At 44.8% G+C, this 27104-nt stretch overlaps 1 long non-coding RNA gene across 2 annotated transcripts in view; it reads right to left on the bottom strand.

Moving 5' to 3' along the window:
- LOC127483761 (uncharacterized) overlaps positions 1 to 27104 on the bottom strand; it is a 124915-nt gene that overhangs the window by 57928 nt on the left and 39883 nt on the right. For both annotated transcript variants that reach the window (XR_011381105.1, XR_011381106.1), the window contains exon 3: positions 2233 to 2308. This is a non-coding gene — a long non-coding RNA (uncharacterized lncRNA). The remainder of the gene's footprint in view (positions 1 to 2232; positions 2309 to 27104) is intronic.

The raw sequence follows: 27104 nt of genomic DNA, 5'->3' as shown, positions 1-27104 counted from the left end.
AACAAGCTGAGGGAAGGTGGGTGCCATTCTGGACAGAGTAACAGCTGAGACGCTCATTCCCCTGTGCCCAGAAAGCAGCTGAGCAGAGATGCCTGAGTCTGGATGGGAAAACTGACAGGGGCTGGGGGGTCCCGACTGTGGGAGCTGGTGTGCCAGGACTGTGAAAACGCTGTGGCTGCTTGGGAGGGCTCAGGGTGTGCAGGGGACTCTGGGCAGTCCACGTGGGAGGCTGCACCCGGGATTCCCTGGTGAGGGTCACTGCTGTGGAATCCGGGCTTGTACAGATGACTGCACGGATCCTTTGTGTGGTTCTAGTGGAAACACAGACAAATATTATACCCACCGGGGCTAGCACCCAGGCACTGGTTTCCTTAGCGGAGAGGAGGTGAGCGTGAGACTCTGCCAACAGAGTGGAAACAACCTCCCCTCTGAGAAAAAAAAAATGGGCACACCCGACCTGAGGGTGTCACCTTGGACACTCCCTTCACCCAGAAGCACTGAAGAGACCTCCCTGGCCACACCCACCACACACCTAGGGAGTCACTGAAAAAGTGGGCACTCCACTAAGCCTAAGAGGCACAGTCCAAAGATAAAGCCATCACAGGACAAAAACAAAGTAAAACAACAAAGAAACCAGTGAGGATCTCCACACATAACTGCCTGAGCTGTGACCTCAGCAATTAGTCTCAACTAAAATATTGGACCACCCTAACCAACACAGTAAAAACAGAAAGCCAGAAAAGGCCATTTTAGGTATCCACACCTGAAAGGGCAAAGATAAACACAAAACAGGAGTTAGGAGACTTATCCCAATAAACTGCTTTGGGACATGGGGCATGGCATAGAGTTGTCGTTTTCCAAATTAAGAAAACGGGTCTCTTAAGTTACAGATCCCCAACCAGGGTGACAATGGGGCCACAGAAGGGGTGAAGCTACACTGTCAAGATTCACAACTCCTGTTGTCTTGTTTGTAAAACTTAGCGTGCTAATATGAGGGCAGATTACATCATTAGCTAGGAATCACTGGTAAGAAAACAAAGGGCATACACTATGAAGATGGCAAACAGTCCAGTACGTCCGCACCGGAGATGAATGTGTGTGGGCCCAGCTACGTGGGATTTGCAGCTCCTATATATGGAGTGAGTGAAACCACACTTCTTAATAAGCAAGAGTCATACCAAAGGTAGTGAGCAAACAAGTGACAACACAGAAAAGAAACGGAGACACACTCAACTGGAAAAAAAGATCCATGCAGTTACAATTCCATTCTAACTACAGACCATCTGGACATCTAGGACACTAAGAGGCTCAGTTCTGCTAAGGGTCTGTAGGGCACACTCTAGAAATTAAATGTTTTTCTGCTCATATAATTACATTATTTATGAAATGATATGTGTAAAAGCAAATCTTCATTTGTTAATTCTGAAAATTTTACTTGCTTCCAAACTATACTCCAAAATTTTAAAAGATAAGCTTTGGTAAAGACACTCACCAAGAAAAAGGTATTATGTAAATCAAATACTTTTTGGCCGGCGCCGCAGCTCACTAGGCTAATCCTCCCCCTTGCGGCGCCGGCACACCGGGTTCTAGTCCCGGTCAGGGCGCCGGATTCTGTCCCGGTTGCCCCTCTTCCAGGCCAGCTCTATGCTGTGGCCAGAGAGTGCAGTGGAGGATGGCCCAAGTGCTTGGGCCCTGCACCCCATGGGAGACCAGGAGAAGCACCTGGCTCCTGCCATCAGATCAGTGCGGTGCGCCGGCCACGGTGCGCCATTGGAGGGTGAACCAACAGCAAAGGAAGACCTTTCTCTCTGTCTCTCTGTCTCTCTCTCTCTCACTGTCCACTCTGCCTGTCAAAAAAATAAAATAAATAAATAAATTTTTAAAAAATCAAATACTTTTGCCTAAGTCAAATTATTCAATTATTACTTTCCAATAAAATTGCTCCAAAGACAAGCAGAATAAACCTTAAATTTTGCAAAACATGTAAAATGCAAGATATCAGAATGTAAGCCAGATGAAGCTCCTACGTTCTATAGTCATTTTATCCTAAGCAACCCTAGACACGTTTTGCTAATTCTAACCTATTCACTTGTTGCTATATCATTTAGAGAAGCTTTAAGAAATGAAAAACAAACCAAGCCTGACTTTCTTCAAACTTTTAAAGGCACACAAGTAATAGGAAAGTGAGGCACTTCTTTTACATTCCTGTCAACATAAAGAAAACACACTCACTGCTGGTTTTGTTCATTCAGAGCATTCATGCCCTGGAGATCAGAAAGAGGTGTTCTGGGACTTTTCCGTGTTATATCTAGCAAGAGAAAAAAAAATTTCAAATGCGTATTAAGAAAAATTACACATGAAACAAGTTTATTAAAAACAATGAAATTAATGTATTTTCAATAGCAACTGTTTGTTAAATATGACAGAAACATCTAAATAACACGAACTAAGTCCCATAACTGTGTTTACAAATGCTCCCAATTAGAGAACTTAATAACAAACTCTTAATTCTTCTTCCTTTCTTAAAGGTAATTTGGTTTATTCGAAAGAGAGAGCTATGGGGGTAGGAATGGCAGGGAGAGAGATGGACCAATCTTCCCTCTGCTGGTTCACCACCCAAATAGCCAGTACCAGGGCTGGGCTAGACAGAAGCCAGGACCCAGGAGCTTCATCTGGGTCTCCCACGTGGGTGCTGCTTTTCCAGCCATTAGCAGGGAGCTGGACTGGAAGTAGATTCGCTGGGACACAAACTGCTGCCCAGATGCGATGCCAGCATCATAGGCAGCAATTTAACCCACCTAAGCCACAATACCAGCCAAAGTATTTCTTCTTTCCTTTAAACAGTAACCTCAGGAAACATGAGTGAAACCAGGAAGACGGTCTAGAAGTAGACAAACACCCTTTTTTATGTTCAAATCCCCCCCCACATTTTACTAAGATCCCTTTGCATCATTTTTCAGCAATAAATATACTGACAACATGGACTATAAACTTCAGAGATCAATCGACCTTAAAGAGAAAGGCACTGTTGGAGCTATTGTTAGGGCACAGCAGGTTAAGCTGCTGCTTGAGGGGCCAGCACCCCAGAGAGGCACTGGCTCATGTCTCAGCTGTTGCACTTCTGACCCAGATCCCTGATAATGCAGCTGGGAAAGCAATGGAAGAGGGCCCAAGTGCAAGGACCCCTGCCACCCATGTGGGAGACTCAGCTGGAATTCCAGGCTCCTGGCTTTCACCTGGTCCAGCTACAGCTGTTGTGGGCACTTGGGAGTGAACCATCAGATGGAAGATATCTTTCTATAATTCTCTCTCTCGAACTCTGCCTTGGAAGGAAAGAAGAGAAGGGAGGGAAGGAGGGAAGGAGGGAGGGAAGGAAGGAAGAATCAAAGATGACTTTTTCCTTAAGGACTATGAATATTTAAAACGGGGGATGGGCGTTACACAAAGCAGGTTAAGCCACAGCTTGCAATGTCAGCACCCACACTGGAGCACTGGTTCATGTTTCAGATGCTCCACTTCTGATCCAGCTCTGATTGTGCACCTGGGAAAGCAGCAGAAAACAGCCCTGGAAAACACCCCAAGGACTTGGAGCTCTGCCACCCACATGGGAGACAGGGATGGAGCTGGCCCAGCCCTAGCAGCTGCAGCCATTTAGGGAGCAGACCAGAAGATGGAAGATTTTTCGCTCTTTGTCACTCCATCTTGCTGTCACTATGCCTTTCAAATTAATCAAATAAATCTTAAAGATTTAAAGATATCATTTTCACAAACTGTAAGATAAAAACTTAAGTTTTGTAATGTAAGGCTGGCTATCCAGTTTCTCAACATATATATCAAGCATTTAATGTAAGGAAAAATGGGAAGGAAAAAATTTCTTTAGTTGAGATGACATAATCTACAAGAATTCTAAGGAATCCAGAAAAATCTACTGAGACTGAAAAATGAGTTCAGCACAATTCCAAGAAACAAGATCGTTCTGCAAAAATCAATGATATTTCTGTAAAATGACAATAAATACAAGAGTGAAATTAAGAAAACAACTCCATCAACAGCATCAAAAGAACAGGAATAAGTTTAAAAGAAGTTACAAGACATCAACAACGAAAAATACAAATGATCATTAAAAAGATTTACGGAAGAGCTAAATCAACAGAATGCCATCAACGTTCATGAATTGGAAAACATGACATTGTTAAGAGGGCAATGCTCCTCACATTAATGTCATCTCTATTAAAATCCCAGCTACCTATTTTGCAGAAACAAGCAGGCTGATCACAGCATTCACATAAAAGGCAAGAGACCCAGGAGAGCCCAAACAACCTCGTAAAGAAGGTTGAAGCATTCACATTTCCTATACAAAACCTACTACAAAGACACCAACCACGCCAGTCAATGGAAAAGAAATGTCAGTCAGCAACAAAGCTTCACACTTCATGATCCATTTCTGTTAAGACTTCCAAGACACTCAGTGGAAAAAGAGAACTTTTTCCAACAAACACCACTGTGAAAACTAACCACATGCAAAAGAACGAAGGTGGGGGACAGGTGTTAGGAGCAGCCTGGTTCAAGTCCTGGCTACTACACTTCTAATCCAGCTCCCAGCTGATGCACACCCTGGGAGGTAGCAGCTGATGGCCCGAGTACTTGGATGCCTGTCACCAACATGGGAGACCCAGCCTGAGCTCTGGCAAATTTCAAAAAGAACAACGGAGCTCAGATTCAAAGGTACTACAAGTCACCAGCAGGGTAAACACAAGCAGAATCGTGATCTAGAGACCCTGAAGTCAGACTGCTGACAACCAAAAATAGAGAAAAAGTCTGAATGCATCCAGAAAGGACAAAGGTAGATTCCATGTAGGGAAATGATAACAGGATGACATTTGAGTTACTCTTTATGAATTGTAAACGTCAAAAGAAAATGAAATTTCTCCCAAGTGCCAGAAGTTTAACAGTGCCTAGTGATGGTAACTGTATGAAACCCAATACATGGGCCAGCGCCTCGGGGTGCCAGATTCTGTCCCGGTTGCCCCTCTTCCAGTCCAGCTCTCTGCTGTGGCCCGGGAGTGCAGTGGAGGACGGCCCAAGTACTTGGGCCCTGCACCCCATGGGAGACCAGGAGAAGCACCTGGCTCCTGCCATCGGATCAGTGCGGTGCGCCAGCCGCGGCGGCCATTGGAGGGTGAACCAATGGCAAAGGAAGACCTTTCTTTCTGTCTCTGTCTCACTCTCTCACTGTCCACTCTGCCTGTCAAAAAAAAAAAAACCCCAATACATGAAACTTTATAAAGCAGTGACTCGACTTAGAAAAGTATTCAGTAGGGTTCCATGATGATAGAATAGGGAGGGAGCTTACTGATAGTTCAGGAGAAGGCAGTTCAATAAAAGTGGTGACACTGTAGTCTCAGGGAACTGTTAGGGAAAAAACAGCAGAGCCAAGGCTTCCAAAATTAGCGGGACACGGTGGACCTACATGGAGGGCACTGGCACCCACGGCTAGGGACCCCAGCTGCCAAGAGCCTCTGCACCAGCGCTGGAAAGCGAGGTGAGACAAAACTGCAGTAGCCCGAGACACTGGCAGAAAAGCAGCAGGAAGAGCCTAGAGGGAACGAGGCTTTAAGCTCCATGGGGAAAAGTACACCAGCCTAGCTCGAGGAGAGGAAAATTAAAAGGGATGGGACAGACACAATTCTCTCCCTCCACACACCTTACAAAGGCATGCAAGCCGAAGGAGCAGACGCCATTTTGGACACACTTAACAGCTGCACCAGCTCAGGGCTGCGCTGGGCAATCAGCTGAGCAGAAAAACTTGACTCTGGTGGGGAGTAATAACAGGAGACTAAAACCTAGTGAATGTGTGGAGCTTATGAACTGGGACTGTGCGAAAAAAAAAAAAAACCTGAGGGTGTGTGGGAGAACTCACGGTGTGGCTGAGACGTGATTAGTCTCAGTGGGAGATGCCACAAGCTCGGGCGGCCCTGGCTACCTGGTGAGAGACATAGCCGGGGAATCTGCGTGGTCCTTGGGACAGAGCAGACGGATATACCCACTGGGGCTAGTGCTCAGGCACTGATTGCCATCGAGCAGAAGAGCTCAGTTGAGTGGAATTACTTCCCTTCTGATTAAAGAGAGAGAGAGGGAGAGAGAGAGATTGAGAGAGAGAGAGAGAGAGAGAGAGAGAGAGTTACCTCACCAAACCTAGGTGTGTCACCTTAGGCACACCCTTAACCCTGAAGAACTGAACAGAGGTCTCTGGCCACACCCAGCACAAGCCTCTAGAGATTCACCAAAAGCAGACAGTCCACTTATCTACAGAGTCATAGTACAAGGAGAAAAGCCACCACAGCGGAAGAAAAAAAAAAGAAAAGAAAAAACCAACGAGTATCTCCACAAATGCCACAAAGCAAATGCAACAACTGAGAAAACAACAAGGAAGACATGACGCTCCCAAAAGAACATGACACTTCAATGCAAGATCATGAAGATGACGAGATAGAAATGCAAGATAAGGAACTAAAAAATTTATTATAAGAATATTTAGAAGTAATCAAAAACAAACACACGAACTACTGAAATTCATGCAGGACAGGAAAGAACATCTCTCTCATAAAAATGAAATCTTAAGGAGGAACCAAAATGAAATGAGGAATTTAATAGAACATGAAATTGAGATATTGAAGAGAAATCAAAATGAAGAATTCAATAGAACAAATAAAAAACACAGTTGAGTGCCTTAAAAACAGAATCAGTGAGGTAGAGCAAAGAATATTGGACTTAGAAGACAGAGCACAGGAAAATATACAGTGAAACCAAAGACAAGAAGAGGAAATTAGAAATCTAAAAAATATTGTTGGGAATCTACAGGATACTATTAAAAAACTCAACATTCAGGTTCTTAGAGTTCCTGAAGGCATGGGGAGAGAGAAAGGATTAGAGGGCCTTTTTAGCAAGATACTAGCAGAAAACTTCCTGGGTTTAGAGAAAGAAAGAGACATCCAAGTAGAGGAAGCACACAGAACTCCCAATAAACATAATCAGAAATGACCCTCGCCACGCCACACTGCAATCAAACTCACCACCATGAAACAGAAAGGAAAGATTCTAAAATGTTTGAGAGAGAGAAATGCCAGATTACTCTCAGAGGATCTCCAATTAGACTCACAGCAGACTTCTCATCAGAAACACTACAAGTTAGGAGGGAATGGTGAGATATAGCCCAAGTACTAAGAGAAAAAAACTGCCATCCCAGAATAGTATATTTTGAATAGTTCTCATTTGTGAATGAAGGTGAAGTAAAGACCTTTCATAGCAAACAGAAATTGAGTGAATTTGTCACCCCTCGTCCAGCCCTGCAAAAGATGCTTAAAGATGTGTTACACACAGAAACACGGTCATCAATACAATAGAAGGTAAAGGAAGAAAATCTCTCAGTAAAAGATCACAGGAAGTTCAAAGTATATATTAGAAGTATCTGGAAAAACGGCAGGGCAAAGTCACTACTTATCAGTAGTCACATTGAACGTTAATGGCCTCAACTTGCCAGTTAAAAGACACAGACTGGATGAATGGATTAAAGAACAAAACCCATCTCTTTGCTGTCTACAAGAAACACATCTTTCCAACAAAAGTGCATGCAGACTGAAAGTGAAAGGTTGGAAAAAGGTATTCCATGCCAACAGACACCCAACAAGAGCTGGCATTATCATCTTAATATCAAACAAAATAAACTTTAACACAAAAAATGTTAAGAGAAAAAAGAGGGGCACTATATAATGATTAGGGGATCAATTCAACAGGAAGATGTAACTATTATAAACGTATGTGCACCTAATTACAGGGCACCGGTTTACTTAAAAGATATGTTAAGGAACTTAAAGGGAGACTTAGACTCCAATACAATAGTATTGGGGGACTTCAATACTCCACTTTCAGAAATAGACAGATCAACTGGACAGAAGATCAACAAGGAAACAGCAGATTTAATCAAAAAATGAAATCCAGTCATTTACAACAAAATGGAGGCATCTGGAAAACATCATGCTGAGTGAAATAAGCCAGTCCCAAAGGGAGAAATATCATATGTGCTCCCTGCCTGGTGACAACTAACGGAGCACCAAAAAGGAAATCTGTTGAAGGGAAATGGACACTATGAGAAACAATGACTTGATCAGTCCTTATCCTGACTGTCAAGAAAAAACTTACTACTTTATCCCTTTTAATATTTTTTTGTTCTACTTAATACTATTGGTTGAACTCTTTAACACACAATTATTTTTAGGTGTTTAAATTTAACTGAAAAAGTGATCCCTGTTAAATATAAGAGTGGGAATAAGAGAGGGAGGAGATAGATGTACAGTCTGGCACATGTTCAATCGGACTTGCCCCCAAAAAACTGCCAGCCCAGAATATTATACCCTGCAAAGCTCTCATTTGTGAATGAAGGTGAAATAAAGACCTTTCATAGCAAACAGAAATTGAAAGAATTTGTTGCCACTCGTCCAGCCCTGCAAAAAATGCTTAAAGATGTGCTACACACAGAAACACAGAAACAAGGCCATCAATATGAAAAAAGGTAAAGGAAGAAAACCTCCCAGTAAAAGATCATAGGAAGCTCAAAGCATATACTAGAAAATATCTTTGGGAAAATAGCAGGACAAAGTTACTACTTATTAATAGTCACATTGAACGTTAATGGCCTCAACTTGCCAGTTAAAAGACACAGACTGGCTGAATGGATTAAGGAACAAAACCCATCTATTTGCTGTCTACAAGAAACATATCTTTCCAACAAAGATGCATGAAAACTGAAAGTGAAAGGTTGGAAAAAGATATTCCATGCCAACAGACACCAAACAAGAGCTGGCATCATCATCTTAATATCAGACAAAATAAACTTTAACACAAAAACTGTTAAGAGAGACAAAGAAGGGCACTACATAATGATTAAGGGATCAATGCAACAGGAAGATGTAACTATTATAAATGTATATGCACCTAATTACAGGGCACCGGTCTATTTAAAAGATATATTAAGGGATATAAAGGGAGACTTAGATCTCAATACAATAGTACTGGGGACTTCAATACTCCACTCTCAGAAATAGACAGATCAACCGGACAGAATATCATCAAGGAAACAGCAGATTTAATCGACATTATTGCCCAAATGGATCTAACAGATATCTACAGAACTTTTCATCCTACACTTAAAAAATTTACATTCTTCTCAGCAGTGCATGGAACCTACTCTAGGATCGACCACATACTAGGCCATAAAGCAAGTCTCAGCAAATTCATGAGAATTGTAATCATACCATGCAGCTTCTCAGACCACAGCAGAGTGAAGTTGGAAATTAGCAACTCAGGAATCCCTAGAGAGTATGCAAACACATGGAGACTGAACAACATGCTCCTGAATGAACAGTGGGTCATAGAAGAAATCAAAAGAGAAATAAAAAACTTTCTGGAAGTAAATGAGTATAACAACACAACATATCAAAACTTATGGGATATGGTAAAAGCAGTGTTGAGAGGAAAGTTTATAGCAACAGGTGCCTACATCAAGAAATTGGAAAGGCACCAATTAAATGAGATTTCAATGCATCTCAAGGATCTAGAAAATCTGCAGCAAAGCAGACCCAAATCTAGTAGGAGAAGAGAAATAATTAAAATCAGAGAAAAAATCAACAGGATTGAATAAAAAATTACAAAAAATCAGCCAAACGAAGAGCTGTTTTTTTTTAAAATGAATAAAATTGACCCAACTAACTAAAAAAAAAGAAAAGACCCAAATCAGTAAAATCAGAGATGAAAAAGGAAATGTAGCAACAGACACCACAGAAATAAAAATGAATCATCAGAAATTACTACAAAGAGTTGTATGCCAGCAAACAGGGAAATCTATCAGAAATGGATAGATTCCTGGACACATGCAATCTACCTAAATTGAACCATGAAGACATGGAAAACCTAAATAGACCCATAACTGAGACAGAAATTGAAACAGTAATAAAGGCCCTCCCAACAAAGAAAAGCCCAGGACCAGATGGATTCACTGCTGAATTCTACCAGACAATTATCTATTTATTTATTTGTATTTTTTTGACAGGCAGAGTGGACAATGAGAGAGAGAGAGTGACAGAGAGAAAGGTCTTCCTTTGCCATTGGTTCACCCCTTAGTGGCCGCTGCGGCCAGCATGCTGTGGCCGGCACACTGCGCCCATCCGAAGCCAAGAGCCAGGTGCTTCTCCTGGTCTCCCATGGGGTACAGGGCCCAAGGACTTGGACCATCCTCCACTGCACTCCCTGGCCACAGCAGAGAGCTGGCCTGGAAGAGGGGCAACCGGGACAGAATCCGGTGCCCCGACCGGGACTAGAACCCTGTGTGCCGGTGCCACAGGTGGAGGATTAGCCTATTAAGCGACAGCGTCGGCTCCTACCAGACATTTAAAGAAGAACGAACTCCAATTCTTCTCAAACTATTCAGAACAATAAACAAGAGAAAATCCTCCCAAATTCTTTCTTCCTTCCTTTCTTTCTTTCTTTCTTTCTTTCTTTCTTTCTTTCTTTCTTTCTTTCTTTCTTTCTTTCTTTCTTTTTTTTATTTTTTGACAGGCAGAGTGGACAGTGAGAGAGAGAGACAGAGAGAAAGGTCTTCCTTTGCCGTTGGTTCACTCTCCAATGGCCGCCGCGGCCGGCACTTTGCGGCCGGCACACCGCGCTGATCCGATGGCAGGAGCCAGGAGCCAGGTGCTTTTCCTGGTCTCCCATGGGGTGCAGGGCCCAAGCACCTGGGCCATCCTCCACTGCACTCCCTGGCCACAGCAGAGAGCTGTGGAAGAGGGGCAACCGGGACAGAATCCGGCGCCCCAACCGGGACTAGAACCCGGTGTGCCGGCGCCGCTAGGTGGAGGATTAGCCTAGTGAGCCGCGGCGCTGGTCCCCAAATCCTTTCTAGGAAGCCAGCATCACCTTAATCCCTAAGCTGGAGAAAGATGCAGCATTGAAAGAAAATTACAGACCAATATCCCTGATGAACACAGACGCAAAAATCCTCAACAAAATTCTCTCCAATAGAATACAACAACACATCAGAAAAATCATCCACCCAGACCAAGTGGGATTTATCCCTGGTATGCAGGGATGGTTCAATGTTCACAAATCAATCAATGTGATACACCACATTAACAAACTGCAGAAGAAAAACCATATGATTATCTCAATAGATGCAGAGAAAGCATTCAATAAAATTCAACACCCTTTCATGATGAAAACTCTAAGCAAATTGGGTATAGAAGGAACATTCCTCAATACAATCAAAGCAATTTATGAGAAACCCATGGCCAGCATCCTATTGAATGGAGAAATGTTGGAAACATTTCCACTGAGATCTGGTACCAGGCAGTGATGCCCACTCTCACCACTGCTATTCAATATAGTTCTGGAAGTTTTAGCTAGAGCTATTAGGCAAGAAAAAGAAATTAAAGGGATACAAATTGGGAAGGAAGAACTCAAACGATCCCTCTTTGGAGACGATATGATTCTTTATTTAGGGGATCCAAAGAACTCTACTAAGAGACTATTAGACTCGTAGAAGAATTTGGATAAGTAGCAGGAAATAAAATCAATGCACAAAAATCAACAGCGATGCCATGGCTGAGAAAGAACTGCTAAGATCAATCCCATTCACAATAGCTAAAAAAAACAAATACCTTGGAATAAACTTACCAAGGACGTTAAAGATCTCTACGATGAGAATTACAAAATCTTAAAGAAAGAAATAGAAGAAGATACCCAAAAATGGAAAAATCTTCCATGCTCATGGATTGGAAGAATCAATATCATCAAAATGTCCATTCTCCCAAAAGCAATTTATAGATTCAATGAGATACCAATCAAAATACCAAAGAGATTCTTCTCAGATCTAGAAAAAATGATGCTGAAATTCATATGGAGACACAGGAGACCTCGAATAGCTAAAGCAATCTTGTACAACAAAAACAAAGCTGGAGACATCACAATACCAGATTTCAGGACATACTACAGGGCAGTGGTAATCAAAACAGCATGGTACTGATACAGAAACAGATGGATAGACCAATGGAACAGAATAGAAACACCAGAACTCAACCCAAACATCTACAGCCAACTTACATTTGATCAAGGATCTAAAACCAATTCCTGGAGCAAGGACAGTCTATTCAATAAATGGTGCTGGGAAAACTGGATTTCCACGTGCAGAAGCATGAAGCAAGACCCCTACCTTTCACTTTCCACAAAAATCCACTCAACATGGATTAAAGATCTAAATCTATGACCTGACACCATCAAATTATTAGATAACATTGGAGAAACCCTGCAAGATATTGGCACCAGCAAAGTCTTCTTGGAAAAGACCCTGGAGGCACAGGCAGTCAAAGCCAAAATCAACTATTGGGATTGCATCAAATTGAGAGGTTTCTGTACTGCAAAAGAAACAGTCAGAATAGTGAAGAGGCGACCAACAGAATGGGAAAAAAATATTTGCAAACTATGCAATAGATAAAGGATTAATAACCAGAATCTACAAAGAGATCAAGAAACTCCACAACAACAAAACAACCCACTTAAGAGATGGGCCAAGGACCTCAACAGACATTTTTCAAAAGAGGAAATCCAAATGGCCAACAGGCACATGAAAAAATGTTCAGGATCACTAGCAATCAGGGAAATGCAAATCATAACCACAATGAGGTTTCACCTCACCCCAGTTAGAATGGCTCACATTCAGAAATCTACCAACAATAGATGCTGGCGAGGATGTGGGGAAAAAGGGACACTAACCCACTGTTGGTGGGAATCCAACTGGTAAACCCACTATGGAAGTCAGTCTGGAGATTCCTCAGAAATCTGAATATAACCCTACCATAAAACCCAGCCATCCCACTCCTTGGAATTTACCCAAAGGAAATTAAATTGGCAAACAAAAAAGCGGTCTGCACCTTAATGTTTATTGCAGCTCAATTCACAGTAGCTAAGACCTGGAACCAACCTAAATGCCCATCAACAGTAGACTGGATAAAGAAAGTATGGGACATGTACTCTATAGAATACTACACAGCAGTAAAAAGCAATGAAATCTGGTTATTTGCAACAAAATGGAGGCATCTGGAACACATCATGCTGAGTGAACTAAGCCAGCCCCAAAGGGACAAATATCATATGTTTTCCCTGATCGATGACAATGAACCAAGCACCAAAAAGGAAACCTGTTGAAGTGAAATGGACACTATGAGAAACAGTGTCATGATCAGCCCTTGTCCTGACTGTTGATGAACAACTTACTATTTTATTCCTTTTAGTATTTTTTGTTCTACTTAATACTATTGGTTGAACTCTGTAATTAATACACAATTATTCTTAAGTGTTGAAATTTAACTGAAAAGTCATCCCTGTTAAATATGAGTGGGAATAAGAGAGGGAGGAGATGTACAATTTGGGACATGCTCAATCGGACTTGCCCCAAATGGCAGAGTGAGAAACGTGCCAGGGGATTCCAATTCAGTCCCATCAAGGTGGCATGTACCAATGCCATCTCACTAGTCCAAGTGATCAATTTCTGTTAAAAACTGATAATAATGATAGGACTAAGAGTCAAAGGGATCACATAAACAAGACTAGTGTCTGCAAATACTAACTGATAGAATAAAAAAGGGAGAGAACGATCCAACATGGGAAGCGGGATACACAACAGACTCATAGAATGGCAGATGACCTAAACAGCACTCTGGCCTCAGAATCAGCCCTTAAGGCATTTGCATCTGGCTGAAGAGCCCATGAGAGTATTTTAGGCATGGAAAGCCAAGACACTCTGGCAAACAAAAAAACAAACAAACAAAAAACCCAAACAAACCAAAAACCTATATGAAAGATCTCTGTGAGTGAGATGCCAGTGGGAAGAATGGGTCATCAAAGAAGGTACCTTTCTCTGAAGGGAGGAGAGAACTTCTACTTTGACTATGACCTTGTCTAAATAAGATCAGAGTCAGCGAACTCCAAAGGCCTCCACAGCCTTGGCAACTCGTGACAAGAGCCTAGGGTGATTACTGATGCCATAAACAAGAGTGTCAATTTGTTAAGTCAACAACAGGAGTCATTGTGCACTTACTCCTCATGTAGGATCTCTGTCTTTAATGTGCTGTACATTGAGATTTAATGCTATAACTAGTACTCAAACAGTATTTTTCACTTTGTGTTTCTGTGTGGGTGCAAACTGTTGAAAGCTTTACTTAATATATGCTAAATTGATCTTATGCATATAAAGATAATTGAAAATGAATCTTAATGTGAATGGAAGGGGAGAGGGAGCAGGAGCAGGAGAAGGGAGGGTTGCGGGTGGGAGAGAAGTTATGGGGGGGAAAGCCATTGTAATCCATAAGCTGTACTTTTATTTATATTTATTTATTTTTATTTATATTTATTGATTTATATTTAATTTATATCCATTAAATAAAAGTTTTTTAAAAAAAGAGTCAAAGGGATCACATAAACAAGACTAGTGTCTGCTAATACTAACTGATGGAATTCAAAAGGAGAGAACGATCCAACATGGGAAGTGGGATACACATCATGCTCATAGAAAGGCAGATGACCTAAACAGCACTCTGGCCCTTACGGCATGCGGATCCGGCTAAAAAGCCCAGGAGAGTTTCTCATGCATGGAATGCCAAGGCACTCTGGGAAAAAAAAACACCTAAATGAAAGATCTCTGTGAGTGAGATCCCAGCAGAAAGAATGAGCCATCAACAAAGGAGGTATCTTTCTCTGAAGGGAGGAGAGAACTTCCACTTTGATTATGGCCTTGTCTAATGGAGATCGGAGTTTGTGAACTCAAGAGGCTTCCATATTCTTGGCAGCTCATGACAAGAGCCTCAGGTGATTACAGACATCAAAAATAAGAGTGTCAATTGTGAAATCCAACAACGGGACTCACTGTGCAATTACTCCCCCCCCCCCATGTAGGATCTCTGTCCTTAATGAGTTGTACTATGCTAATTAATGGTACAACTAGTACTCAAACAGTAATTTATACTTTGTGTATCTGTGTGGGTGCAAACTGTTGAGATCTTTACCTAGTATATACTAAGTTGATCTTCTGTGTATAAAGATAATTGAACATGAATCTTGATGAAGAATGGGTTGGGAGAGGGAGTGGGAAATGGGATGGTTGCAGGTGGGAGGGAGGTTATATGGGGAAAAGCCACTATAATGCAAAAGTTGTACTTTTGAAATTTGTATTTATTAAATAAAAGTTTTAAAAAAAGAAAAGTATTCAGCTGAGGAAAGAACACAATGACACTGACAATGTGTAGCACACCAGGGTTCCTCACAATAGCTCTGATAGTACACAACCTGAAAATCCATGAAACATTCGCTGTATACATGAGCTTGTGGGGAAAACGGAATTAAAAGGTAATGCGTATGTTCTATGAACATTGTGAAGTCCACTGTACAACTGCATACACATACACAAGCCACCGCCTGCAGTGCCGGCATCCCACAGGAGCGTCTTTTTGAGACCCGGCTGCTCCACTTCCAATCCAGCTATTTGCTAAGGCCTGGGAAAGCTGGAGAAGATGGCCCAAGTCGATGGGCCCCTGCACCCAGGTGGGAAGACCCGGAGGAAGCTCCTGGATCCTGGTTTCGGATCGGTGCAGCTCTGGTTGTTGCGGCCAATTAGAGGTTGAACCAGCAGATAGAAGACCTCTCTCTCTCTCTGCCGCTCCTTCTCTAACTCTGCCTTTCATTACCCGCCTCTGATCCTCTCTGCATTCTTGTCCTTGCCACCCGATAGTAAGGATGAATACCAGAGACTAAGTGCAGACACTATATGATTTCATTATCTGAAATGGAGGATCTAAGTACACAAAAGGTGACAGGATGGCAGCTACCTCTGAGGAGAAATGAGCTGAGAAGAGGCATGCAAGAAATCTGTGGCGTTTAGATTTACGTCTTTACGCACATCACAATATGCTCAAGTGTTTGTCTGGTTTTGCTTTTTTTTTTTTTTTTTTTTTTTTTTTGGATAGGCAGAGTGGACAGTGAGAGAGAGAGACAGAGAGAAAGGTCTTCCTTTGCCATTGGTTCACCCTCCAATGGCTGCTACGGCCGGCGCACCGTGCTGATCCGAAGGCAGGAACCAGGTACTTCTCCTGGTCTCCCATGGGGTGCAGGGCCCATGCACTTGGGCCATCCTCCACTGCACTCCCTGGCCACAGCAGAGAGCTGGCCTGGAAGAGGGGCAGCCGGGACAGAATCCGGCGCCCCCACTGGGACTAGAACCCGGTGTGCCGGCGCCGTGGTTTTGCTTTTTACAGTGCATTTTCACTTCCTGTTCTAACACCGAGTTCTCCCTGTTTTCTGTTTCAGAAAAGAGCACCTCCAATGTACCCATCAGCTCTAGGCAGAAGTCACTCACTTCTTTAGGATGTCGAGAATATCTGGATAGTTCCAATCAGATCTCGCCGTGACCTGGCTCTCATCTCACCATCGCCACTGCCACACCTGAAGTCCCACTACCCTGAACTTTTCACCTCAACTCAAAACAAGCCACCTAATTATCTCTCAGGTTCCAGTCTCACCCAGCTGTCCTTTCCCCTCAAAGTCATCAAGACAATCATGGGAGACCAGGAAGAAGCACCGGGCTCCTGGCTTCGGGCTGGCGCGGCACCGGCCGTAGTGGCCATTTGGGGAGTGCACCAATGGAAGGAAGACCTTTCTGTCTCTCTCTCTCACTGTCTGTAACTCTACCTGTCAAAATGAAATAAATAAAAAGGGAAATCACATCATCTGATTAAGACCTTTTCAGGGTTCTTTTTCTCCTAAGAAAAACTCCACTAATTTTCTTGGCAGAGAAGCCCTGAAGAATCAACCATCCACCCTCTGAATTCATTCCACAACCTGATCTCCTGTGCTAATTCGTTTAATCCAGCAGCAATGACCTGTTTATAATTATTTCAAAAAATCAAACCCTTGCCCATCTCCTGACTTAAATATCCAACATCCAATTTCCTCAGCAAAACAACATTTACATCAGGTCACCTCTCAGAATTTAAGTTTCTAACCGTGGTGCTCATTAATCCACAGATAAAAGCAACTATTTCACTAATAGAATTCAATTATTAACAGCATGTAGCTCATCTGTCTGTATTACACACACACACACACACACACACACCCCTACAAATGTGAATACAGAGTCAAGAACGTGTCTGTCTAGTTTGTCACTAGAACATTCCAAACACCAAGCAGAATGAATGACACATGGTGTGTCTCCCAATCCCCATGTCTGAGCAAGCTCCTCAGTGAATGGATGAATACATGACAGGATATTCACCCAGAACCAGTTCCTACTGCTTCTCTCCTACTCTCAGGTCATCACCGCACTGCCTGGGAACTTAAGTGCCTTAAAGGGCAGGCTCCAACATCAAGTGGTGGAAAGGTAGGCTCACCAATTACAAGGAAAAAATGGCAAAAAAAAATGACACTTTCTCTCCCTGGAGTTATTAGTTTCTGTTTTGTTTGTTTGTTTGTTTGACAGGTAGAGTCACAGACGTGAGAAAGAGAGAGACAGAGAGCAATGTCTTCCTTCCATTGGTTCACTCCCCAAATGGCCGCTACAGCTGGCGCTGTGCTGATCCGAAGCCAGGAGCCAGGTGCTTCTTCCTGGTTTCCCATGTGGGTGCGGGGGCCCAAGCACTTGGGCCATCTTCCACTGCCCTCATGAGCCACAGCAGAGAGCTGGACTGGAAGAAGAGCAAGTAGGACTAGAACCCAGTGCCCACATGGGTTGCCAGCGCCACAGGCAGAGAATTAAACAAGTGAGCCATGGCATAGGCCCCAGGAATTATGAGTTTCAACACATCCATTAGGAATGCAAACTCACAGTTACCTAAAGGCACACAATGACATGAAGGCTTTGTTAGACCTTATGGGTACACGGAAGGCAACAATACAAGAAATCATGGGGGCCGGCGCCGCGGCTCAATAGGCTAACCCTCTGCCTTGCGGCGCCGGCACACCGGGTTCTAGTCCCAGTTGGGGTGCCAGATTCTGTCCCAGTTGACCCTCTTCCAGGCCAGTTCTCTGCAGTGGCCAGGGAGTGCAGTGGAGAATGGCCCAAGTCCTTGGGCCCTGCACCCGCATGGGAGACCAGGAGAGGCACCTGGCTCCTGGCTTTGGATCAGCATAGTGCACTGGCGTCGGCAGCCATTGGAGGGTGAACCAACGATAAAGGAAGACCTTTCTCTCTGTCTCTCTCTCACTGTCCACTCTGCCTGTCAAAAAAAAAAAATGGGGATGAAGCAACGTGTGTGAGGCGCATTCATACAGATGCAATCTATGCCTTCTGACCTACACAGGCTATTAGAGTGGACTGACATCAGGTGTATCTGCAGAAGGAAACCAACAGAAATGTTATCTGAGGCAATAATGGGCTGAACAGCAGAATCTGAATTTGGTGGGATCCTCACATAAAATAGCTCCACATGTTACTGACCAAAGGCTGCTTCCACAACAGAGTAGACAGCCAGACAATGACACAGCCAGCAATACACCCTGCTTTGAAAGCAGACTCAGGGAAAAATTTACTGACCTTGTGGGGAGCAACCCGGACTGGACTAAGTTACTGGAATTAAGACTTATTCTATGCATCTGCTCTCCCACAATATGGCGCTGGGAGAGGAGGAAACAGCTTCTACGCAGCTGCCTCTTGCTAACTTGAGTGATGACCTCCAGGAGCTGATCCTGCTCCTGATTGGAGGAGAGCAGCATACTCGGCGCGTGGGCAGCCGAGTTAGGATTGGCGGAGGAGGACTATAAAGGAGGAGAGAGACGGGATGCACCAGGAACATCTAAGGGGAACACCTGAGGAACACCTGTGCAGCCCCCGAGAGAGCCGGCCGGCGGTGTGCCGCTCCCCTGCGGAAGTGGGGAATGTGGCAGGGGGAACCGCCCTTCCACGGAGGTGGAAGGGACGGTAGCCCACCCGGGAAGAACCAGCAGCAAACCCGGGGAGGGCCGAGCAGATGAAAGAACAATGCAGGGTCCTGTGTCGTTCCTCCATGAAGAGGGGGAGTGACATAATGGTGCCGTGACTTGGATAAGAAACCTAGGAGGGAAGAAACGGGAAGAAGTGGAAAATACCGGAGAGAGAGACTAGCAAAGAGCCTAGGGAAAAGCCGGACAGAAAAGGTGCCGGAAGAAGCTATTGAAAGCCTAGGCATAGACTTGGATATGGACTGTGGGAAAGAAGTTAGGATTGAAAGCGAAAGTGAAAGCTTTCATAGACTCGGATGCGGACTATGGCGGGGAAGCTAGGAGATTGAAAGCGAAAGTGAAACCTGGAGGAGGCTTGGACTCGGATACGGACTGTGGGAAAGAAGTTAGGATTTAAAGTGAAAGCAAGAAGAAACTTAGACTCAGATACAGACTGTAGGTTGAAAGTGAAAGTGAAACCTGTAAGAAACTTAGACTTGGATACGGACTGTGGGGAGAGGCCAGGAGAAATGAGGGAGGAATATTGTTGGAAGAAAACTTAGGGGAACATACCGGGTAGAGAAAAATGTTAGGGAGGATGAAGCCGCGAGTGCAGGCCGAGGCGGAGACGTAAGCCATCTTGGAATTCTTCAAGTCAGCCCGGGGAGCAAAAGGCGAAAATCTGGAACCAGAGGCAGAGACGTGGGCCGCCAGGTTGGAATTCGCCAGGTTAGTCCGGGGAACTTGGACTGAATGCCGGTGGTGGCGGAAACGTGAGCTGGGGCTGTGTGACTCGCGGAAGCTGCTGCATGCAGAGAGAGCACGGGGCGTGAATGGATAGGGAACGCGGGGCTGGCGCGAGGCCGTGGTGCGGACGCGAAGGGCGTGGAGACTGCGGAGTGTGCGCACGAAGCCGAGCCGCGCAGAGCTGGGAGCCCGCCAGCGGGGCGAGGCGCCGGGAAGCCGCGCAGAGCCGTGAAGCTGCCGCGGGGCGGCGAGGCACCGAGAAGCAGCCTCGGGGCGGGCGCCGGGAAGCCGCAGGGATAAGAGAAACAGAAGTTTTAGAAGTAAAATGAGAGAAATAGGAATGCTGGTAGATAGACGTAAAATAGGAGAAATAGGAATGCCCGGAGATAGAGAAATAGAGAAAGGCCTCCCCACAACACAGCAATGAGAGAGCTTGGATTCGGTCTGCCTGATTAGGACGATAAGCACCTGCGGGCGGCTAGCAGCTTATGCGCCGCAGGTCACCGAAGACAGGCACGAATTAACATCAATAAGTCTCCCCACAATACCGTAATGAGAAGGCTTGGATTCGGTCTGCCTGATTAGTAGGGCTTGTAAGCACCTTCAGGCAGTTCTAGCAGAGCAGAGCATGCGCTGCAGGGCACCGAACACAGGCACGCATCAGCGCCTAAAAACCTCCTCACAACATGGCGAAGAGAGGACCCGGATTCGGTTTGCCTGATTGATAGGACTTGTAAGCACCTGTGGGCAATTCCAGCAAGCAGAGCAGAGTGTGTGCCGCGGGGCACCGAAGACAGGCGCGTATCAATGCCAAAAAATAAAAAGAAAGGGGGATCTGTGGGGAGCAACCCGGACTAGACTAAGTTACTGGAATTAAGACTTATTCTATGCATCTGCTCTCCCACAATATGGCGCTGAGAAGGGAGAAACAGCTTCTACACAGCTGCCTCCAGTTCAACCAATAAACTGTAGGACCTGCTCCTGATTGGAGGAGAGCAGCGTACTCGGCGTGTGGGTAGCAGAGTTGGGATTGGTGGAAGAGGACTATAAAGGAGGAGAGAGACAACATGCACCAGGAACATCTATCTGAAGGAACACCTGTGCAGCCCCCGAGAGAGCCAGCCGGCGGTGTGCCGCTCCCCCGCGGAAGTGGGGAATGTGGCAGGGGGAACCGCCCTTCCACAGAGGTGGAAGGGTCGGTAGCCCACCCGGGAAGAACCAGCAGCAAACCCGGGGAGGGCCGAGCAGACGAAAGAACAGCGCAGGGTCCTGTGTCGTTCCTCCACGAAGACGGGGAGCGACAGACCTTTACTCCATATTTTACTTTCCCAGAATAATGCTTTCTGATGAAAGCAGGCTCCATTAACACTGGAAATTCAATGTAAGAATTCTCTTCATGTTGATGCTTAAACTTGCCTAGCAATGTTTCATTTGTAGCCTGTGGAAAGCTGAATTCAAAAAACAAACAAACAAACAAACAAACAAACAAAACAAATACACGAAAGACAAAGTAGTTAGTACAGTCTTTTGAAAAGTATATTCAAATAAGAACATTGCATGCATCTAGCAGTTTACAAAGTTTTCAGCTGTACCATCTGATCTGATGCCAAAAGCTAAAAAGTGAGCCGGAAAGGCTTGGTTTTTTGCAAGTGATGAGAGGTCCAAAGTTGTGCTCTGTCTACATGCACACTTTTTTTTTTTTACAAAGATTTATTTATTTGAAAGTTAGTGTTACACAGAGAGAAGGAGAGACAGAGAGAGAGAGAGAGAGAGAGAGAGAGAGAGAGGTCTTCCATCCAATGGTTCACTCCCCAGTTGGCCACAATGGCTGGAGCTGTGCCAATTGAAGCCAGGAGCCAGGAGCTCCTCCTGGGTTTGCAACGCAGGTGGCAGAGGCCCAAGCACTTGGGCCATTTTCCACTGTTTTCCCAGGCCACAGCAGAGAGCTGAATCAGAAGTGGAGCAGCCAGGACTCGAACTACTGTCCATGTGGGGTGCCGGCACTGCAGGCAGTGTCTTTACCCACTGTGCAACAGCGCCAGCTCCTACAAGCACACTTTGCAAGCACCAATGCTGAGACACTAACTAAAGTCACTAGGCACAGAGCTTAGGTTGCTCTGAAGAACCCAAAGGAAAACAACATCCCAATCATGTGCTCAATGAATTTTAACTCGCGGGGATAAGAGACAGGACTCCTGATAAGACAGATTATCAGCGTGGTTACTGGACGTGCGTCTCCTTTCCACTCCTTTTTCAGTGCTGCCACCTTCCTTTCTAGGCATATGCAGCCATTCTGTGTCTCTACAGCATATGCATGGGGTACATACCATTTCCAAACAACACAGGGTATTCCCAACAGTAAAAGAGCCCCTGTGATAACTACCCTGGACACCATGAGTGAACTGAAACTGCCCAACACATGGCCATCCCACCTAAGACAGCAAAGACCTACTATTTTCAATCCTAACTTAGTGGATGTAAGAGCAGCCCAAGAATCAGAAAAACTACATTCAATTTCTAAATGTTTTTACTGAAGAATCATAAAAATCCTTACACAGTCTCTTCACTTCGGTTTCCCAATTCTAGCTCTGCCATTACTCAGGACAGTTTAACCACATACAATGCCTTACAAAGCGTCAAGAATCCTCTGGAGGAGGCGAGCGTTTGGTCCAGTGGTTAAGATGCTGCTTCAGGTGCCCCGGTCCCACATCAGAGTACCTGGGTTTGCCTCCCAGCTCTGGCTTCTGCTTCCAGCTTCCCACTAATCACTCTTCCTTGGAAACAACAATGATGTCTCAAGTAACTAGATTTCTACCATCAGTATGGGAGACCTGGACTGAGTTACCATCTCTGAATGGGGGAAACACCAGGCACACGTAGGACCATAAACTGTGTGTACAGCTTCTTCAGAGCATCAGTGACTCAATGCTTACATTTTAAAAGCTGGCTCTATTTGGGACACATGACCTTCATAAATACACTAAAACTAAAAATGAGCCACCATATTTAAATACAAACACTCAAGATTCCAGATACACTTAAATCCTTTGAAAAATAAAAACACCAGGTAATACAAAAGTGGCAAAAAAAATGTGTAGGAAAAACAAAAGTAATACTCTGAGGCATGAATGCTTTTAGTTTATATGCATATTTTATTTATTTGAAAGGCAGGGAAAGAAAGAGAAACAGAGAGTATCACTCCCTCAGATGCCCTACGTAGGCAGGGATGGAACAGGCTGAAGTCAGGGGCAGGGAATTCAACCTGCTTCCACCACACAGGTGGCAGAGACCCAAGGATGTAAGCCATCACCACCAACTCCAAGGCTGAGATTAGCAGGAAGCTGAAATCAGGAGCGGAGCCAGACTCACACTTGGCAGGTTCCCTGATACGGGACATACGTACCCAAGCAGCATCTTGAACATGAGGGCAAACACCCACCCCTATTGTGAGGCAGACATCTGCAATAACTCAAGGTCAACATCTCAGAATAAATGAGCTCAAGAAAGTTCTTAGAAGAAACAAACAATGTGAGCTAGCAAGAGCAAGGAACAATGCTCACTTCCACACCCTTGAGGGGACAGTATCAACCGGTACAACCATTGTAGAGAATAATGTGAACATATCAATAAGGCTCAATACAATACGCATACTATAACCCCAAAATTCTACACCTTTGACTAACTCCTAGAATAATCCTCACACATGTTAGCAAGGTGCAATGCACAAAAATGCCTATCACAGTTCAATGTAACATTGACAATATGAAAGAAGAATAGAAATGATAACCACTACATTCACAATGATGGTTTTACCTTTGGATAGCACAGGAAACACAGCGGGCTTCGGTTCATGCAATACCTCACTGAGTGGGGCTGTGAGTGCCTAAGTGTTTTTATATTGTGCTTTACATGGTATGCGTGTTAGAAACATTCCCTAACTTGGAGGAAAACAAGAAAATAGAGTAAAACAGAAATAAATAATAAAATGGTATAAATGATAAATCTACCATAAAAATTAAGGAACACGAACAGAAAGCTAACATGGAGAAAAATGGTAAAGAATCACACTAATACATCATTTACAGGGAGGGCAGTGTTGTGGCACAGTGGCTTAAGCCACCAGCTGCAGTGCTGGCATCCCATTTTTGTGGGTGGCAGCTCAAGTCCTGGCTGCTCCATTTCAGATCCAGCTCTCTGCTATGGCCAGGAGAGCAGTGGAGGATGGTCCAAGTGCTTTGGCCCCTGCACCCACATGGGAGACCCAGAAGAAGCTCTTGGCTCCTGGTTTCAGCCTGGCTCAGAATGGGCAGTTGTGGCCATTTGGGGAGGGAACCAGCAAGGAGAAGACCTCTCTCTCTCTCCATTGCTCTACCTTTCAAGTAAATGAAATAAAAAATAATTTACAAAGAACACCAATCAATGAATTTTAGGGGCCAATATTGTAGCTCAGCACCACTTGCAAAGCGGGCATCCCATACAACTTTCTGCTCATGTGCTTGGGAAGGCAGTGGAAACGGGTCAAGCACCTGGGCCTCTGCGCCCATGTGGGAGACCAGGAAGCCCCTAGGTCCGGTTTGGTCCAGACACAGATGCTGAGGCCATTTGAGAAGCGAACCAGAGGATGGAAGATCTCTCTGTGTGTTTCTCCCCCTTTTCCTGTTATTCTGCCTTCACATACAGAAACTCTTTAAAAAAAACCAATAAATTCTAAGCTTTTAATATATTATTTCCCAGAAAAAACACAAAGTATCACTACAAATCAAGAATGTTTGAAAACCCTAAAAAGTCAGTTAACCTGGAAGAACTGGAAAAGATATCAAATACCGTTGCTCATGAGGTTATTCTCTCTCAAACTTGTAAAGAAACACGTGACTCTCTGCTGATGACCTTTCTTCTAACTACAGAACAGAGGGAGAACAAAGGATGACCAGCCACTCCAGTCCTCTGAAGGAGAGGGCTGAGCCAGCACTGAACCCCATAAAGATGGCACAGGCACACAACTTGCTTATTCTATTTGGTAACATTCTAACAAAAATACAATGAATTCTCAGCTACCTCCATCACTTTTAAAATATCCTTATTTTAAACTGTATTAATATAAAACAAGGGGCAATGGGTTCAATATCTCATTTGTAAGCTCTCATAGTTACCTGAGAATGACCATTAATGCATATTAATGTACATGATAAACATGTCTATTAAAAAGATTCTTTACATTGTCTTGATAGATGTTAAAATATACACAAACGCATAAATCTGGTAAAAACTGAAAAGTTTTCAGAATGTTGATGATTCTAAAATCTCACCACAAAACCAGCCTCCACAGTCACTACCAATTCATCCGCTAGAGCTTGTTTGTTCACCTCTCACCACTTCACAAAACCCATCAAACGGGCTTTCACTGTCCCCTCAGTTAACAAAAAGTATCTGGAAACATTAAATTAAAACACTACTTTTAAACTACTTGTTCTTCCAAACCAATCTGTAATTGCCATTGATTGAATCCCCTTGGGAAAGAGGCAAACTAAATTAAATCTTAAATGAAAAATTTAAATTTCAATTTTACCAGTTATCACAACTATCTTTGTATTTTATATCAACCAAAGCCTCAAGCTTACAATTACTGTCGATCTGAAGGGACTAGAGGAAATCACTGTTATTTATTTATTTATTTATTTATTTATTTATTTATTTATTTAAAAGAGCTAGACAATGAGATGGAAAGATGCAGAGAAAGGTCTTCCTTCCGCTGGTTCACTCCCCAAATGGCCGCAAGGGCTGGAGCTGCGCCTATGCAAAGCTAGGAGCCAGGAGCCTCCTCCAGGTCCCCCATGCAGGTGCAGGGGCCCAGGGACATGGGCCATGCTCCACTGCTTTCCCAGGCCGTAGCAGAGAGCTGGATGGGGAGAGGAGCAGCTGGCACTAGAGCCGGTGCCAACATGGGATGCTGGCGCCGTAGGCAAAGGATTAACCCACTGTGCCACAGCACCGGCCCCACGGCAATCACTTTTTTTTTTTTTTTAGAAATGAAATGCTCACCTTCTTTTTTATTTTTTTATTTTTATTTTAGTTTATTTTTTTATTTTTGACAGGCAGAGTGGACAGTGAGAGAGAGAGACAGAGAGAAAGGTCTTCCTTTTGCCATTGGTTCACCCTCCAAGGGCCGCCGCGGCCAGCACACTGCGACCAACGCACCGCACTGATCCAATGGCAGGAGCCAGGTACTTATCCTGGTCTCCCATGGGGTGCAGGCCCGACTTGGGCCATCCTCCACTGCACTCCCGGGCCACAGCAGAGAGCTGGCCTGGAAGAGGGGCGACCGGGACAGAATCCAGAGCCCCAACCGGGACTAGAACCCGGTGTGCCGGCGCTGCTAGGCGGAGGATTAGCCTAGTGAGCCGTGGCGCCAGCCGGCAATCACTTTTTAAAATAACTTCTGGGGCCAGTGCTGTGGCGCAGAAGGTTAATAGAGCCCTGGCATCCCATACAAGCGCTTGTTCAAGTCCAAGCCACTCCACTTCCAATCCAGCTCTCTGCTATGGCCTGGGAAAGCAGTGGAAGAGGGTCTAAGTCCAACCCACACCGGAAGGGATGTGCGAACCTGGCAACCACACCACAAGGATGCCCCCAAATTGCCAGCCACACATACAGCGAGGCCCCAGACCTGACGGCCATACCGACAGAGATTACCTGAACCAACCAGCCAAGCCAACAGCGATGCCCCAAACTGGCCAGCCACACCAACAAGAACGCCAGGAACCCAGTTGTCACACCAATAGGGATGCCTGGACCCCCCCAGCCACACCAACAGGCTGCCGCGAACCTGGCTGTCACACCAACAGGGGAGCCCCCAACATGCAGCCACAACAGCGATGCCTCAAACCTGCCTGCCACACCAACCGCGATGACCAAACCTGCTAGCCACACCAACAGCTATACCCGGAACCCACCAGCCACATCAACACAGACATGCTGAGCCCATTGGACTTACCAACAGTGATGCCCTGAGCCTGCCATCCACCCAAACTGGGGTGCCCTGAACTCGTCTGTCACACAAACAGGGATGCCCCCAACCTGGCTGTCACACCAACAAGGAGGTCCTGAACCTGCCTGTCACACTGACAGTGGCACCCCGAGCCTGCCTGTAACCCCAAAAGGGGCACTCTGAACCTGCCAACCACACTTACTGGGGCACCCCAAACCCACAAGACACACCAACAGGGTTGTCCTGAACCTGCCTGCCAAGAACAGGGATTACCTGAACCCACCAGCTGCACCAACAGCAGTGCCCTGAACCCACCTGTCTCACCCACAGCGATGTCCCGAGCCTGCCAGCCACACCAACA

The sequence above is a fragment of the Oryctolagus cuniculus genome, chromosome 12 (assembly GCF_964237555.1).
Source record: "Oryctolagus cuniculus chromosome 12, mOryCun1.1, whole genome shotgun sequence".
Lineage (NCBI taxonomy): Eukaryota > Metazoa > Chordata > Mammalia > Lagomorpha > Leporidae > Oryctolagus > Oryctolagus cuniculus.
Note: the sequence above shows the minus strand (reverse complement) of the source record. Positions and strands in the feature narration are given on the sequence as shown.